The sequence below is a fragment of the Salvelinus fontinalis genome, chromosome 37 (genome assembly GCF_029448725.1).
Source record: "Salvelinus fontinalis isolate EN_2023a chromosome 37, ASM2944872v1, whole genome shotgun sequence".
In the NCBI taxonomy this organism is placed as follows: Eukaryota; Metazoa; Chordata; class Actinopteri; order Salmoniformes; family Salmonidae; genus Salvelinus; species Salvelinus fontinalis.
In genome coordinates this window covers 23,326,658-23,344,324 of record NC_074701.1, presented here as the reverse complement: position 1 = coordinate 23,344,324, position 17,667 = coordinate 23,326,658, and the positions used below count along the sequence as shown (strand labels likewise).

Genomic DNA, 17,667 nt, shown 5'->3' with positions numbered 1-17,667 from the left:
CGCAACCGTGAGACCCATGAGGCGGCGCACTATTGGCCCAGCGTCATCCGGGTTAGGGGAGGGTTTGGCCGGCTGGGATGTCCTTGTACCGTCGCGCACTAGCGACTTGTGGCGGGCCGGGCGCATGCACACTGATTTCGGTCGCAGTTGTACGGTGTTTCCTCCGACACATTGGTGCGGCTGGCTTCCGGGTTAAGCGAGCAGTGTGTCAAGAAGCAGTGCGGCTTTGCAGGGTCGTGTTTCTGAGGACGCATGGCTTTCGACCTTCACCTGTCCCGAGTCCGTACAGGAGTTGCAGCGATGGAACAAGACTGTAACTACCAATTGGATATCACGTAATTGGGGTGAAAAAGGGGTAAAAAAATATATTTTTTAATTGTCTGTCCTTGGTTGCAATACTCACTACCGAGTTCCAAACTGCCTGTGGAAGCAACATCAGCACAATAACTGTTGGTCGGGAGCTTCATTAAATGGGTTTCCATGGCCGATCTGCTGCACACAAGCATAAGATCCCCATGCTCAATGCCAAGCGTCAGCTGGAGTGGTGTAAAGCTCGCCGCCATTGGACACTGGAGCAGTGGAAACACGTTCTCTGGAGTGATGAATCACGCTTCACCATCTGGCAATCCGACGGACTAATCTGGGTTTGGCGGATGCCAGGAGAAAGCTACCTGCCCCAAAGCATAGTGCCAACTGTAAAGTTTGGTGGAGGAGGAATAATGCCCTGGGGTTGTTTTTCATGGTTCGGGCTTGGCCCCTTAGCTCCAGTGGAGGAAAATCTGAACGCTACAGAATACAATGACATTCTAGACCAGGGGTGTCAAACATACGGCCCGCGGGCCGGAACCGGCCCCCAAGGAGGTTCGATCAGGCCCGCAGGATAATTTGAAAGTGGAAAAAATGCATGAAAGACATGGAATTAATATTTTTAATTCGCTGCAATTCATGGATTATCCGCTAAGGGGCGCACTCTTTCCATCAGAGTAGAAGACAAGCCGCATCACTGAGACAGACTGAAAACAGCAGACGGTATCAATGCGCCATCTGCTGCTTGTTACGACGTTGTTAATACCTTGGTCTCTACCTCTCCGCTACACCCTCATTAGCCAAAATGTCGTTATCCAAACGGAGAAAAGTAGATAAGGAGTGTAGAATTTTCAAAGAAAAATGGACCACGTCCTATTTATTTACAGAGATGCACGGAAAACCTTCGTGCTTGGTGTGTTTGCAACAAGTTTCGGTATTGAAGGAATATAATATTCGACGCCACTACGAGACTCATCACAGCGAAAAATATGACGGCTTGCAAGGACAACTGAGAAGAGATAAGATTAACGAATTGCTGGCGGGTCTGAGGAAACAGCAGTCAACTTTCATCCAGAGCCGAGAAGCCAGGGGCAAGTCAACAAATTTTCTCAGTGATGAATATCAATAAAACAAAAATGCGTTCAAGGCTCACAAACAAGCACTTAAATGACATTCTGAAAGTGACAGCTAGTCAGGACATGACACCTGGTGTTGATGCACTTGTACAGGCCAAAAGATGCCAAGTTTCAGGAACAAATACAAGTCCAGACTAGACTAACACCTTTAAAATGCTGCCTTAGATACTGTTTGCATTGAAAGAATACAGCTCTGTGAAGATGAATCCTTACTGTGGTGATTTAAAAAATGTGCACTTTAATGTTAGTCAGCAGCTTCAAAACAAAAGTTGTGTGATGGAATTCTACTGTTCATACAACTCCATAAATTTTCAGTATGAATTGTATGTGTATGTATGTTTCATGTATGAAGTTTACAGATTTACAGGACAGGCGAACACTTTCTTCATTACACATTTAAAATCACTCTCCTTAGTTTGTAAGGTGTACGCAGGGATTACATTTAGATTTTATATGCGTATGTGTAAGTGGTTTAAAAATTCCTTTCTTTAAAAGTCTCATTTAATCTTAAAGTGCATTACTATATTTTTCAGTACCAATTAAAGTTTTGTGCCTTTGTACAATCAGTGGGATCAGTTGCAATGCATATTTGTGAATGATAAAAGTAAATTGCACATTTGTCTAAGGAAATATGAGGTGTTTCATGAAATGTTTTGTAAAAGGATAGTTCATTAAATTTCAATATTTTCCTAATGTTCTTGTGCTTCTTTACACCAAAACAAAGGAAAGACATGATATTTTGGTTATTTATAGCAGAGTATGGTATAATTTTAATGGTCCGGCCCACTTGACATCTCCCTAGGCCGTATGTGGCCCACGATGCGAAATGAGTTTGACACCCCTGTTCTAGACGATTCTGTGCTTCCAACTTTGAGGCAACAGTTTGGGGAAGGCCCTTTCCTATTTCAGTATGACAATGCCCCCGTGCACAAAGTGAGGTCCATACAGAAATGGTTTGCCGAGATCAGTGTGGAAGAACTTGACTGGCCTGCACAGAGCCCTGACCTCAACCCCATCAAACACTTCGGAACGCTGACTGCGAGCCAGACCTAATCACCTAGCATCAGTGCCTGACCTCACTAATGCTAATGTGGCTGAATGGAAGCAAGTCCCCGCAGCAATGTTCCAACATCTAGTGGAAAGCCTTCCCAGAAGAGTGAAGGCTGTTATAGCAGAAAATTGGAGACAAACTTCATATTAATGCCCATGATTTTGGAATGAGATGTCTAACGAGCAGGTGTCCACATACTTTTGGTCATGTAGTGTAGCTTACTACCTACTAAATTAGCAAACCAAATGCACAACCGCATAGCATTTAACACATTTTAGACAGTTAATTTAATTGATAAGATATCTAGCTGGCAAACATTTAGTTGTAAATTCCATAGTGTAATTAGATCCCCTGGCGCATGCTGCACAACAGTGAGTGACTAACTAGGCTCCGTCCGGTCTCTCGTCATTGTATGTCTGTAAAACCCCACGTGACACGTGACTGGGGACTACAGTAATGTGACAAGTTAAATGAAGAACGTAATGTTCTTCCTCTCCTAACGTATTGCACAAGTTAACTACAGGTACTTACTTAAAAAGTAGCTACAAACATTCAAATGTAGAAAAAAATATATAAAACAATTGTTTTAACGTTATTGACGGTATTGAAAAACCATCCGTGGCTTTTTCCAAATACCCCGGTATACGGTATAGATACGGTATACCGCCCAAGCCTAGTTTCAACTTGCTATTTTGTATTTGACATTTGGTCCAATAGAATTGGTTGATTCCCTTTCTAATGATACCCTTTTTATGTCTCAACTCCCAAAGTGTAGAACAGAGCAGACCCTACTAAAACGAGAGTATCAATGAACATGATTGTGGAAAAGTTATGCTCAGTTTCTGTGTTACCATGTACCGCAACAGCATTTTAGCCACATACTGTTATGTGCAGCTGTTAGTATGTGTTTTATATATGTGCAATGAGCATAAAAAGACGCATTTATATAGGGGATTGGCAACTCGTTCTTATTCTGAGAAATAAGCATCTTCATATTGTAACGGTGTTCCTCCTCCTCTTCAACCGAAGAGGAGGAGTAGTGATTGAACCAAGGCGCAGCGTTGTGAAATGACATATTTTAATTAAACAAGACGGAATAAACACGAAACGAAAACACTTGAATAATTAACAAAATAACGAAACGAAAACGTAGACAGACCTGAACTATACGAACTTACATATAACATGAAGAACGCACGAACAGGGAAAATAGACTACACAAAAAGAACGATGTACAAACAAACCGAACAGTCCCGTATGGTGCGACAAACACTGACACAGGAAACAACCACCCACAACGAACACTGTGAAACAACCTACCTAAATATGACTCTCAATTAGAGGAACGCCAAACACCTGCCTCTAATTGAGAGCCATACCAGGCAACCCTTAAACCAACATAGAAACAGACAACATAGAATGCCCACCCAAACTCACGTCCTGACCAACTAACACATACAACAAACTAACAGAAATAGGTCAGGAACGTGACACATATCCAGGTGGGCCACTTGATTTCTACATCTAACAAAGTGAACAGGCCATGTTGTTCAAACAGTTGGAGACAGGCAGGAGGGTGTGTTCATAACAGTTCAACTGTTCTACCTGGTTAGCAAGCAAATAGATCCAGGTTGGCTAGACTTTAGGAAGCCAGATCAATAATTATTGCAACAAAAAAAACAGTTTAAACTATTTTGATGAAATAATTTAATTATTAGTGGGTCTTATGGTTGTAGAAGGCTTCAATTTAGCCTAAGTATACTTTTACAAGCCCTGTATTCATTAGATTATTCCTGACTGTTTGAAATGCGGTGTATGGACCTTTAATTGCGCAACAAAGCAGTATATCGTAAAATGCCCATAAGTTTGAAAGAAATTGAGATAGGATTTTTAGGCCATATTGCCCAGCCCTAGTTACAAAGGCTGGGCGTGTGGGCATACCTTAATATACAGTATGCTTAGTCAGCAGATTCCTGCACACAGCCACAGAGCATGGCTATCACGGATACTAATGGACTCCTCTGTCTAACATCATCCTATAGTTAATGGAGTTTACTTTAGCTCTATTGAGCTACACAGTTCTGTACTGTAGGGCTATATTTTGTAATTGTGGAGACTGGAGAGTTAACTTCAGTACAACCTACAGTTGTGGCCAAAAGTTTTAAGAATGACACAAATATTAATTTCCACGAAGTTTGCTGCTTCAGTGTCTTTAGATATTTTTGTCAGATGTTACTATGGAATACTGAAGTATAATTACAAGCATTTCATAAGTGTCAAAGGCTTTTGTTGACAATTACATGAAGTTGATGCAAAGAGTCAATATTTGCAGTGTTGACCCTTCTTTTTCAAGACCTCTGCAATCTGCCCTGGCATGCTGTCAATTAACTTCTGGGCCACATCCTGACTGATGGCAGCCCATTCTTGCATAATCAATGCTTGGAGTTTGTCAGAATTTGTGGGTTTTTGTTTGTCTACCCGCCTGTTGAGGATTGACCACAAGTTCTCAATGAGATTAAGGTCTGGGGAGTTTCCTGGCCATGGACCCAAAATATCGATGTTTTGTTCCCCGAGCCACGTAGTTATCACTTTTTCCATATTGCAAGGTGCTCCATCATGCTGGAAAAGGCATTGTTCGTCACCAAACTGTTCCTGGATGGTTGGGAGAAGTTGCTCTCGGAGGATGTGTTGGTACCATTCTTTATTCATGCCTGTGTTCTTAGGCAAAATTGTGAGTGAGCCCACTCCCTTGGCTGAGAAGCAACCCCACACATGAATGGTCTCAGGATGCTTTACTGGTGGCATGACACAGGACTGGTGGTAGAGCTCACCTTGTCTTCTCCGGACAAGCTTTTTTCCAGATGCCCCAAACAATCGGAAAGGGGATTCATCAGAGAAAATGACTTTACCCCAGTCCTCAGCAGTCCAATCCCTGTACCTTTTGCAGAATATCAGTCTGTCCCTGATGTTTTTCCTGGAGAGAAGTGGCTTCTTTGCTGCCCTTCTTGACACCAGGCCATCCTCCAAAAGTCTTCACCTCACTGTGCGTGCAGATGCACTCACACCTGCCTGCTGCCATTCCTGAGCAAGCTCTGTACTGGTGGTGCCCCGATCCCGCAACTGAATCAACTTTAGGAGACGGTCCTGGTGCTTGCTGGACTTTCTTGGGCGCCCTGAAGCCTTCTTCACAACAATTGAACGGCTCTCCTTGAAGTTCTTGATGATCCGATAAATGGTTGATTTAGGTGCAATCTTACTGGCAGCAATATCCTTGCTTGTGAAGCCCTTTTTGTGCAAAGCAATGATGACGGCACGTGTTTCTTTGCAGGTAACCATGGTTGACAGAGGAAGAACAATGATTCCAAGCACCACACTGCTTTTGAAGCATCCAGTCTGTTATTCGAACTCAATCAGCATGACAGAGTGATCTCCAGCCTTGTCCTCGTCAACACTCACACCTGTGTTAACGAGAGAATCACTGACATGATGTCAGCTGGTCCTTTTGTGGCAGGGCTGAAATGCAGTGGAAATATTTTGGGGGGATTCAGTTCATTTCCATGGCAAATAGGGACATTGCAATTAATTGCAATTCATCTGATAAACTCTTCATAACATTCTGGAGTATATGCAAATTGCCATCATACAAACTGAGGCAGCAGACTTTGTGAAAATTAATATTTGTGTCATTCTCAAAACCTTTGGCCACGACTGTACACTACCATTCAAAAGTTTGGGGTCACTTAGAAATGTCCTTGTTTTCCATGAAAACATACATGAAATCAGTTGCAAAACGAATAGGAAATATAATAAAGATGTTGACAAGGTTATAAATAATGATTTTTTATTTAAATAATTGTGTCCTTCAAACTTTGCTTTCATCAAAGAATCCTCCATTTGCAGCAATTACAGCCTTGCAGACCTTTGACATTCTAGTTGTCAATTTGTTGAGGTAATCTGAAGAGATTTCACCCCATGCTTCCTGAAGCACCTCCCACATGTTGGATTGGCTTGACGTGCACTTCTTACGTACCATACGGTCAAGCTGCTCCCACAACAGCTCAATAGGGTTGAGATCTGGTGACTGTGCTAGCCACTCCATTATAGATAGAATACCAACTGACTGCTTCTTCCCTAAATAGTTCTTGCATAGTTTGGAGCTGTGCTTTGGGTCATTGTCCTGTTGTAGGAGGAAATTGGCTCAAATTAAGCACCGTCCACATGGTATAATATGGCGTTGCAAAATGGAGTGATAGCCTTCCTTCTTCAAGATCCCTTTTATCCTGTACAAATCTCCCACTTTACCAGCACCAAAGCACCCCCAGACCATCACATTGCCTCCACCATGCATGACAGATGGCGTCAAGCACTCCTCCAGCATCTTTTAATTTTTTCTGCATCTCATGAATGTTCTTCGTGATCCGAACACCTCAAACTTAGATTCGTCTGTCCATAACACTTTTTTTCCAATCTTCCTGTCACGTTCGTCGTTTGGATGAAGAGAGGAGGACCAAGGCGCAGCGTGATAACAATACATCTTCTATTTATTATAACGAAGACGAAGAACACTTAAACAAACTATACAAATACAACAAACGAACGTGAAGCTATAATTACAATAAGTACAGGCAACTTACATATAGACAATCACCCACGACATACCCAATGAATATGGCTGACTAAATATGGTTTCCAATCAGAGACAATGATAAACAGCTGCCTCTAATTGAGAACCAATCTAGGCAGCCATAGACATACAAACACCTAGACTAGACAAAACCCCATAAACATACAAAACCCCTAGACATGACAAAAACACCTACTTCTCCCCCATGTCACACCCTGACCTAACTAAAATAATAAAGAAAACAAAGATAACTAAGGCCAGGGTGTGACACTTCCTCTGTCCAGTGTCTGTGTTATTTTGCCCATCTTAATCTTTTCTTTTTATTAGCCAGTCTGAGGTATGGCTTTTTCTTTGCAACTCTGCCTAGAAGGCCAGCATTCCAGAGTCGTCTCTTCACTGTTGACATTGAGACTGGTGTTTTGCGGGTACTATTTAATGAAGCTGCCAGTTGAGGACTTGTGAGGCGTCTGTTTCTCAAACTAGACACTCTAATATACTTGTCCTCTTGCTCAATAGTGCACCGGGGCCTCCCACTCCTCATTCTATTCTGGTTAGAGGCAGTTTGCGCTGTTCTGTGAAGGGGGTAGTACACAGTGTTGCACGAGATCTTCAGTTTCTTGGCAATTTCTCATATGGAATTGCCTTCATTTCTCAGAACAAGAATAGACTGACGAGTTTCAGAAGAAAGTTCTTTGTTTCTGGCCATTTTGAGCCTGTAATCGAACCCACAAATGCTCCAGATACTCAACTAGTCTAAAGAAGGCCAGTTTTATTGTTTCTTTAATTAGCACAAAATGTTTCAGCTGTGCTAACATAATTGCAAAAGGGTTTTCTAATGATCAATTAGCCTTTTAAAATGATAAACTTGGATTAGCGAACACAACATGCCATTGGAACACAGGAGTGATGGTTGCTGATAATGGGCCTCTGTACGCCTATGTAGATATTCCATAAAAAATCAGCCGTTTCCAGCTACAAAGGTCATTTACAACTTTAACAATGTCTACACTATATTTCTGATCAATTTGATATTATTTTAAATGAACAAAAAATGTGCTTTTCTTTAAAAAACAAGGATATTTCTAAGTGACCACAACTTTTGAACGGTAGTGTTGTCAAAGAAATTAGAGCAAAATCTGTTTTCATAAAATGTGGACAATTCGTCCCACTTCATAAAATATAACTGGTAGGAAAAATGACAGCATACCAGCAACCATCTTATCTTACTTTTGGCACTGTAAAAAAAATAACTCTTAAAATATATTTTGGTATACTAATCCCTAATATTTCAAATAGAAAGTCTTAGATATGCCAAGATGGCTGAGTAGGAGGTACTAGAGGAGGATGAGTCTGTGGTTCCTTGGATCCTTGCTATGCTAGCTCAGAAAAATATAGAGGAGTAATTCCCTACACTTTTGTTCCGGATCATAAATCAAACATCTCCATATGAGGGAAATCAAACATTGCCATATGAACAAGCAGACAAGTTAAAAGTCAACCATCCCACTGTGCTCTCCAAAGCTAAGTATCAAAGGATTACCCTGTAGGCATGCCAAATACTCCTCCTATCCATATTCATGCTGGAAACGGGGCAATAAGATCCATCCATACTGTTACATACACCACTCTGGCAGCACTTCTGTCACTTTGTTGACAAGGAGATAATCTATGCTTTCAGAGGGGAGATGATTTTTTTTTTTGCTAGTGGCAGTTTCCCAGTCTTTCATTCTTCTCTACAAAAAGTAATACATATATAACTAGTGCTCTGTAAAGATGTTTGGCAGACAGACAGTCTATGCAGTGTGCACTGATGCTTGCTCTCTGTCAGCGATACACTGATGTTCACATAGTAGGAAATAAGAGTATTTGACCTAATAGCAGTTAGTAGTCGATGGCCTCTGGACTTTTGCCAGATTGCCTCGATGGACTCATGCCAAGATTGAGTGTATACAAAGTAGTCGAGGCAGTTAAGACTGAATAAATACAGTCATTAGTCCCTGAGGTTAAGATAACAGTATCTGGGTATCAATGTCAGCATCTGTATTACTGTCAGCATCTGGTTTTGTGTAGGATTTCTCAGTTGCATCTTTCAGGGTATTTTTCTGGTAAACGGTTCATGATATAAGTAATGGGGAGTTTCTCAATGAAGTATTGCACAACCAGGTCAAAGTCCACAAATTCTGGGCTCTGGTTTCCCTAGGCGTTACCCCATCTAGGCCATTAAACAGCCAGAGACTAGTGTTTCACTACAGGGCTGCCCTCCAAAAACTTCAGGGGCCTCCTCGTTGTCTGCTCAATGTGCCACACAGCAACAGCAGACTAGTAAAACAAGCTGTAAAACTTTACCTACGACATAACTGTTAAGTTAATATACTATAGGGGTGCCAGCAGACCCGATGTCCATGATTTCTAAGAACACCCCAACATATTGAAATCTAAAATCTAACATAAAAACACTTTATTTTTCCTTCAAAATTAATCATTTAATCAGACTGCACATTCACACAAATGTATTTGCATTTAAATATGCAGGAGCTGTTCTTATTTCACAATACAATTTATATCATGCTGCTAAGAGATCTGGAGTTGTCATAAACAGCTTTTTCTTCAAAGACCTTTTCAAATGACAGGTCCTTCGGACAACTACTCCAAGAACGAAAAGAAAGATTATCATGCATATTCATATGCCTTTCAGAGAGATAATTCAACTGCTCTGGTTTTCGATTTGGCAGCACAGAAAAGAGTGAAGTGTCAGGTAAACAAAACCAGGATATTTGCAGTCAGCATTTTGCTTATCTGACAAGATGGATTGTTATTCATTTACAATAGTTCATGTACTAAATTACACAATTGTACATACTAAAAACATAATGAAAGGTTGTATATAAAGAATGCATGTAATCCCTTTGCACTAGCCTTGGCATGACTGATCAGCTATGTTGATACCATGATGTTACCACTTGCAGACAGCATTCCTTTCCCTGAAACAGTGGACCAAAACATCTTTCCAAACTTTGTGGGAGAGAAATGTCAAACATTTGAATTCCCACAATTAGTGCTGTATCCAAGCATGACTTACAAACACCAACAGTCACTCCTTTCTTTTCTCACAGTGAGTACTCAAGTTCTCTTGAAGTGAAGCTCAGCAAAGTTGGTGAACAGAGCCATCGCTTTGGCCTCGGCCTCCCAGACACCTTAGCCTTTTATCTCGTAGTTGACTAGCTAGTCCCTACAACAGCAGGAAACATCCTTCTGACACTACCCCATGTCAGAGGAACTGAATGAGGCACAGCTACGGCACAAAGGAGCCCATCCTCTTAGCTCCAACTAACCCCAGAGATGCTGAGACAGGAAAGGAAGGAAAAGAGAAAACAATTCCTGGTGAATTTACAGTGTTTGTGTGTCATTGACTGGTTTTCTTCACCAAAGTTGAAGGCTGTGTCAGCACAGACGGAGAGAAGCACACCTCTAGGTATCTCTCTCTCCCTCTCTTGACCAATATATTTCGCACATCTCTAGCACAACACAGAACAGCTATACCGTACCGTCCAACACGGCACAGCAAAATCCAGTAAAGAGAAGCACAGTCCTCTGTACATGTCATTGACCAGACGGTCTTTTACAGACTATTTTATAGTCTCAAATGTTACAGTCTATTTTACAGTCTCAAATCAAATGTTATTGGTTGCGCACACCTAATTTTTCAAATGTTAGCGCGGGTGTAGCGAAATGCTTATTTTCCTAGCTTCAACAGTGCTGTGTGGCAGGCAGCAGTGGTTTCATAACCATGCTAACGGGGAGCCTCTCCCTGCCCCTGCCTGCATAGAGCATGTCAGTCAGGAACCCCACTGGGTGCAGATGGCGCTTCGTCTGTGTGCTCATTCATACTGTACAACCAAAAAACAGTTCCATGTTGTTGGAGGCCTGTGCTGCTATTGATTCATAATCCTCCATGGTATGTGAAAGTCTACGAAAGGTCTTGAAAGAACTAACTTTGCCAAGTGAGGGAACGAGAAAGAGAGAGAGAGAAAGAGAGAGAATGCAAGAAAAGAGGAAAAACTTGACACATCTGGTTGTGTGACTGAGTTTGTGTGTGTGTGTGTGTGTGTGTGTGTGTGTGTGTGTGTGTGTGTGTGTGTGTGTGTGTGTGTGTGTGTGTGTGTGTGTGTGTGAGAGAGATAGAGACACACCGAGAGGGAGAGAGAGAGATACATACAGAGACAGAGAGCAGAGAGATACATACAGAGAGGGAGAGAGAGAGAGAGACACCGAGATGGAGAGAGAGAGATACATACAGAGGGAGAGAGAGAGATACATACAGAGGGAGAGAGAGAGATACATACAGAGGGAGAGAGAGATACATACAGAGGGAGAGAGAGAGATACATACAGAGGGAGAGAGAGAGATACATACAGAGATGGAGAGAGAGATACATACAGAGATGGAGAGAGAGAGATACATACAGAGAGGGAGAGAGAGAGATACATACAGAGAGAGAGAGATACATACAGAGAGGGAGAGATACATACAGAGAGGGAGAGATACATACAGAGAGGGAGAGAGAGAGATACATACAGAGGGAGAGAGGGAGATACATACAGAGATGGAGAGAGAGAGATACATACAGAGGGAGAGAGAGAGATACATACAGAGAGGGAGAGAGATACATACAGAGAGGGAGAGAGATACATACAGAGAGGGAGAGAGATACATACAGAGAGGGAGAGAGAGATACATACAGAGAGGGAGAGAGAGATACATACAGAGACAGAGAGCAGAGAGATACATACAGAGAGGGAGATAGAGAGAGATACATACAGAGAGGGAGAGATACATACAGAGGGAGATAGATACATACAGAGACAGAGAGAGATACATACAGAGAGAGATAGATACAGAAGGAGAGAGTTGTGGAGCAAAAAGAAAAGTTTGCTGCATTACCTGAAATTCTATTGACCAGAATAACAATGTCTCCCTCACTCCGAGTCTCTGTGCACTCACACACCGTCTTGAACATAATCATTTAATCTCATTCTATTATAACACTTCCCTTAGCGAGCCCTGTCACCCAGCCCTGGTCAACCCTCCATGCTGTTGAGAGCAATTCATTGCTTGTTTAGATGAAAATGACCTGTCATTAAGGAGAGGAGTGGAAATCTACAGAGCAGTGTTTTTCACTACAAGGGAGGCCATTACTGGGCCCAGTGGCATGACATGGGCCCAGTAATACAATGAGAAGGCTGTAAAAGCCTCCCACCGCTGTCTGAGCTCTCTATCTCTCAGTGAGGGTGAATCTCAAATATATTTTCCTCGATCCTCTCAGGGCTTGACTTTAACTTTTTTAACCACTTGTCCTTCACATTGATTTCTTACTTGTCCGAAAGTTGAAGTCACATGTCCCAACAACAACAAAATTAATTTTGGTTATTTGGTTCGCAATGGCAAGGAAGGTGTTTATTTTCCTGGCCTCGCATGTACGCATAATTTCTGTCTTATAATGCTTTGCTCGACTGTAAGGTTTGTTCAAATTTCTAATTTGATTTCTCTATCTCTCTCATTATTACCTTAGGCCTCTCATGTTTTGGGGTTATTCAAAAACAACATAAAACTTTCTGAGATAGTCGAGAACTCTGATGAAATAGCGCGGCAGGAGAAATAAAGCATACATTAAACTGAAAGAGTGGCTTAATAGGCCAAGTCATACTCATATCAAATGGGAGGAAAATAGAACATATCGGCTTCTACAACAATAAGTGTCCGCTATAGAAATAGACATCAGCTATTGGCCCAGATCACCCGAAAAACAACACTTTCTGACCAGATATTCTGCGCTGCTTTGGTAAGACTCTCTCTGTCTACACTGTTTTCTTGCTCTGTGTAAATACAACACATTTATTGAAAGAGGCTACAGCAAATAGGAATATAGGACATTTATTCATTTACTCAGAATGTCAACCACGCACGTCCCAGCTGTGCGCTGCGGCAGCCTGATCCAATTCTGATTGGAGTAATTGTTTGATATCGTGATTTCTTTTTACTTGTCCAGTGTCGAATGAACAACTGAAATAAACTGAAACTGAAATATGTATTCTGGTTGTCCGACTATTTGTTTTACTTGCCCCGGATGAGCCTTAATGTCGAGCCCTGATCTCTCCTCAATGCCAGAAACGAGACCAACCCCCAAACACACACACACAGCACCAGGTCCACTCACCTTGGCAAATAGGTCTTATCAACAGGCATGCAGAACCAGGAATCTGCAGGGTAAAGTCTATGACCTTCAGCAATTATCCCTCTGTACACAAACAGAATTCTACACATAAGCACACGCACACTAAAGTGGCTTATTTTCATTCCACAATGGCTATAGTGGGGAAGTAATTATTTCTGTAGAGAGTATCATCACTTTGTGATCCCTGCAGGTTTTGCAGAAATCCGTTGCTAATAAAGTTCATCTGTAACCACTGTATAAGCAGGGTCACCATGACAACACCCTGTCAAACATCACTGTAGTTCATTATCGCTCCAGGAATTAGCCTGCTATACCTTTCAACCTATAGTCTATATCTTAGAACATACTGTGCCATACCACAGTCACATCTCCTGAACATTAAGAGTGTAGATGTTTTAAATCTAACTGTAAATCAATCGTTATTTGAGAGAAACAGCCCCTGTATCCCTCAAATGTGAAAAGCTCTGAGTGACATCAGGCTATAAATGTCCTCCCTAGGCAGATGGTATATTGTAATTTCACACCAATTACCTCCTCTCCATAATGCATTGCACAATCGCAGGGTAGTGAAACGGTCTCAGAAGACTTCCTACGGTAACTCGCTAAAGAGGTTTGTGCTTTTGCCTTTGAGAAACCCTTAGTGTATTCCACTAGAGCAATTTCAAGAGTGCCCAAATTAATGTGTTAAATAGAGTATTGGGATGTGAGGATATGATTAATAATTGTAATTGCTTTGCCACTCAATTGTGTGACTTCAAATGCCCGTCTACATAGCATTCTGTTCAAACAGGGCAAGACGTTACATGTGCTTAATGGACAGCAATCTGACAACACATTCAATCATCTGTAAAAAATCAAAAAAATGATTGAAGTGTGTTTCATGCATTAACACCTATGTTATGAAGCTTACATAACACTGTCATACCAGTTACAATACATGTCCAACGATCAGTTATGACATCTGATTACAACATGTGCTGTGAACAAGGTGCCCTCTATTCAGACACCAAGTGTTCTTCAAGAAGATCATTACGTTCAGAACCACCATGTCCAGACATGTTTTGTGTGTCACACACCTATTTTTAGGTGTGTTTTAGGTTGATCCACTGGGAATGTGTCTTGATACATGTGATTGTTAATATGCATCTACATGCAACTGTATAATCACCATTTAGTCAAAATACTGTTATCCAATAAAAACAGCCTTCATTTTACATGAAAAAGTAGCACACTGGCACTCATAGGTTTCTACCAATAAATCCCTATCCACCATTGGCAAATCATGCGCTAGACCTTCTCTACTTAAGTTTGTGCAATACACATTCACATCCACCTGAGAATCAGTTCCAACAGAGCGACTCCCTGGATACCCTTCTTGCACAACTCTGGGATGCACCGGGATGAAATAAATATTAAAGTGCTGGTTTGCATTTTCCTGCCGTCTGGGAAAAATCAAACGCCCTGATATGAGCTGCCATGTACATTGTGATTCCGTGTGTGATGCGTCTGCCTGGAGGGGGAAAACACTCTTTTCATATCTGAATACATAAAGGCCAGGGATACGTGAGGGGAAGTTCAACCCCCAACAGGGAAGATGGATAGAGGTAGGGAGGGGTGAAACAGAGGGTATGGGGGGAGGAGAGACTCTCGGTTAAGCACACAAATAATCCTAGTAGGAATATGTAGGATAGAGAAAGGAAGAAACCTAAATGAACAGGCAAATTTAGCAACCTTGAAATCCAAACATTCCCACTCTAGACCAACCCAGAAAATACTTAAATAGGGCAAGGGAACAGAGGTCTGTTCATCCCAGTGTTTCCCCTTGAGAGGAGAGGGCAGCGGGGGTATTAAGGCGTTACTGACAGGGCCTTTTCACCACAGGCCAGCACCAACAAACTTCATGACAATGCCCACAGGGGAGAGCAGATGTCCGTTGCCAGCAGCACATCTGCATACAGCCACAGTCCCCACCCCTTCGACCCCTTCCACGCCCAGACAAAAGAACCCTCTCCCAAGGACCTTCCTTCCACTTGAGCCTCAAATGGGGAAAAAGGGTTATCTTTTCATACCAATCCCTGCCAGGTCCTTTAACATGATAATGCCAGATAGTGAAGTAGGGGGACTGGAGAGTCCAATAAAGCTCATGATGGTTTGCACCTATACCACAGTAATCACTGTATGAGGAGTCTGAATTACGCACATTATTGGTTTTCAGTGATTATGTGGAATACTTTAGTAAAATCAATGACAAAAACTGAATCCAGGGGACTTGGCATAAGTGATTTGGCCCTCTAAATTCACCCCACCTGCTTCCATCTGTGATGTGCTGTAGATGCAAGCAATAAAACAAAGAGTGGGAGGGAGAGACTACACTTGTAAACCTCAAGTTAATAAAAGTAAAGGGTGGGAGGGAGAGACTACACTTGTAAACCTCAAGTTAATAAAAGTAAAGGGTGGGAGGGAGAGACTACACTTGTAAACCTCAAGTTAATAAAGCAAAGTGCTGCATGGTGGCATGGTTTTATTATACTGATCTGTTTTCATAATCTACTGAAATGGTTAGAGATATTTAACTTTTTAAATCTAAATTACTCTTTTCTATCCAATGCTATAATGTGAAATGTCTAAAATAGACTTCCTCAACGTGTTGAAATTAGCACTTCCAGTTCAAATAGAATTATTCTTCTGTCCTCTTATTCATCTATTTTTCTATTCAATCTTTTTGAAGAGTTCCAAAGACGGTTGTTTTGTTGGTATGAGAGATGGAAATTATATCATTATGCCTTCACCACTCTATTGTTTTTCCTTATCACAAAGATGTCCTCGGAATAGCCCACAATTCCCTCCCTCGTCCCGCCCGTTCTTGATGGCGCAGAGACACATGGGCACCGACGAGCGTCAAAGATTGCTTTCAAAACTACACCAGTGGCACAACAGAGGTTTTCGAAATCATTAGAAAATTATATTTCTTCCTACCTCGATTAGATGTTTATTGAGAGTTCAAGCGGTGGCTTTAGGCGTCCGAAAATATCATCATACGCTTTAAAATATCGCTTCCTATGTTGGATATTAATTAGGCTAATGATCCACCTTTAGATGCAACAAAAACTTAATCCTAGAGCAACGGGACCAATCTCAGTCGCATAAATAATTGATTCCTAATCTTGATTGTTGAGAGAAAGTAGCCTTTTCCTTTAAAATAGCCTATGCTTGAGATTGCGACACCGTTTATATGCGTGCACACTCCTTCCTATTATTTCCCTCCTGCAAGAACTGAGAGAGGTGTGTATCAGTTTCTTTTCTTTTTTTCTCGAATTTTGAATGAGGCGGGGCTTTTGCCCATACAAACCAATGGCTCCCCACATGCGCCCCCTCCCCCCCCCACCCCCACCCCACCCCCCCACACACACACACAGATCAGATGGGTCACCTATCATCAGATAAGGATGGATACATTTCTAACAAATTTGAACATATTTTGTCAAATAGCTATAAAGACAATGCTCTAAATCTGTTTGATGATGTCATACTCATTGGCCCTAAACCTTGATTCTATGTGAGGGGCTAGTATGGACATGTCTGCATCCCTACAGACATTTATTTGGTTTTACACTAGAACCCATGGAAGACTCACTACTCTCTCCTTTCTCTCTTTTATGCCACCCCAGCAATGGTGTTTAGTCATCTGCATGGTCTGCACCTCAACTGTGGTGTTTGTATGTGTGTGAGAGAGAGACAGCTCGCTGCTCCACTCATTGCCGGGAACTTGTAGGGAATCCACTGCAGCCGCAGTCATGTCCATGTCATGTTTTAAACATGCAATCTGTACAGTTTCCTGTCCATTTCTTTGGACTGACACTTTCTGTATTGAAATAGAATTCTAGAACATTTGCAATGAAACCAAGCGGTTAAGAGCGTTGGTTTAGTAACTGAACGTTCACTTGTTTGAATCCCTGAGCCGACTAGGTGAAAAAACTGCCGATGTGCCCTTGAGCAAGGCACTTAACCCTAATTGCTCATGTAAGTCGCTCTGGATAAATGACTGAAATGTAAAATATGGCACGGATGGTGGAGGGCATGATCAGGGAGGGACTTTGGTCCACTTACATTTGTGAAATACAGTGAGCTCAAATTAGTTTCCCTCCTTGACAGCAGCACCAAGACATACCCTGACCAACCCCAGAGGCAGCAAGGAATCAGTCCTGCCAATAATGGAGGGAATTTAAGGGGTTAACAAGGGAAATAAGAGCAGAGCAAGACCTGTGAACATTTTAACCACTGTGAATTTCAGTAGTGTCGTGACTTCATGACAGAGAGC

General features: G+C 41.9%; 1 protein-coding gene across 8 annotated transcripts in view; it reads right to left on the bottom strand.

Moving 5' to 3' along the window:
- The window catches only part of LOC129836388 (C-terminal-binding protein 2), a 107,282-nt gene extending 90,647 nt beyond the window's left edge, over nucleotides 1-16,635 (bottom strand). For all 8 annotated transcript variants that reach the window (XR_008756653.1, XR_008756654.1, XM_055902476.1 and 5 more), the window contains exon 1: nucleotides 16,326-16,635. The gene's annotated coding sequence lies outside the window, so the exon portion shown is untranslated. The remainder of the gene's footprint in view (nucleotides 1-16,325) is intronic.
- Between the last annotated feature and the right edge of the window lie 1,032 nt (nucleotides 16,636-17,667).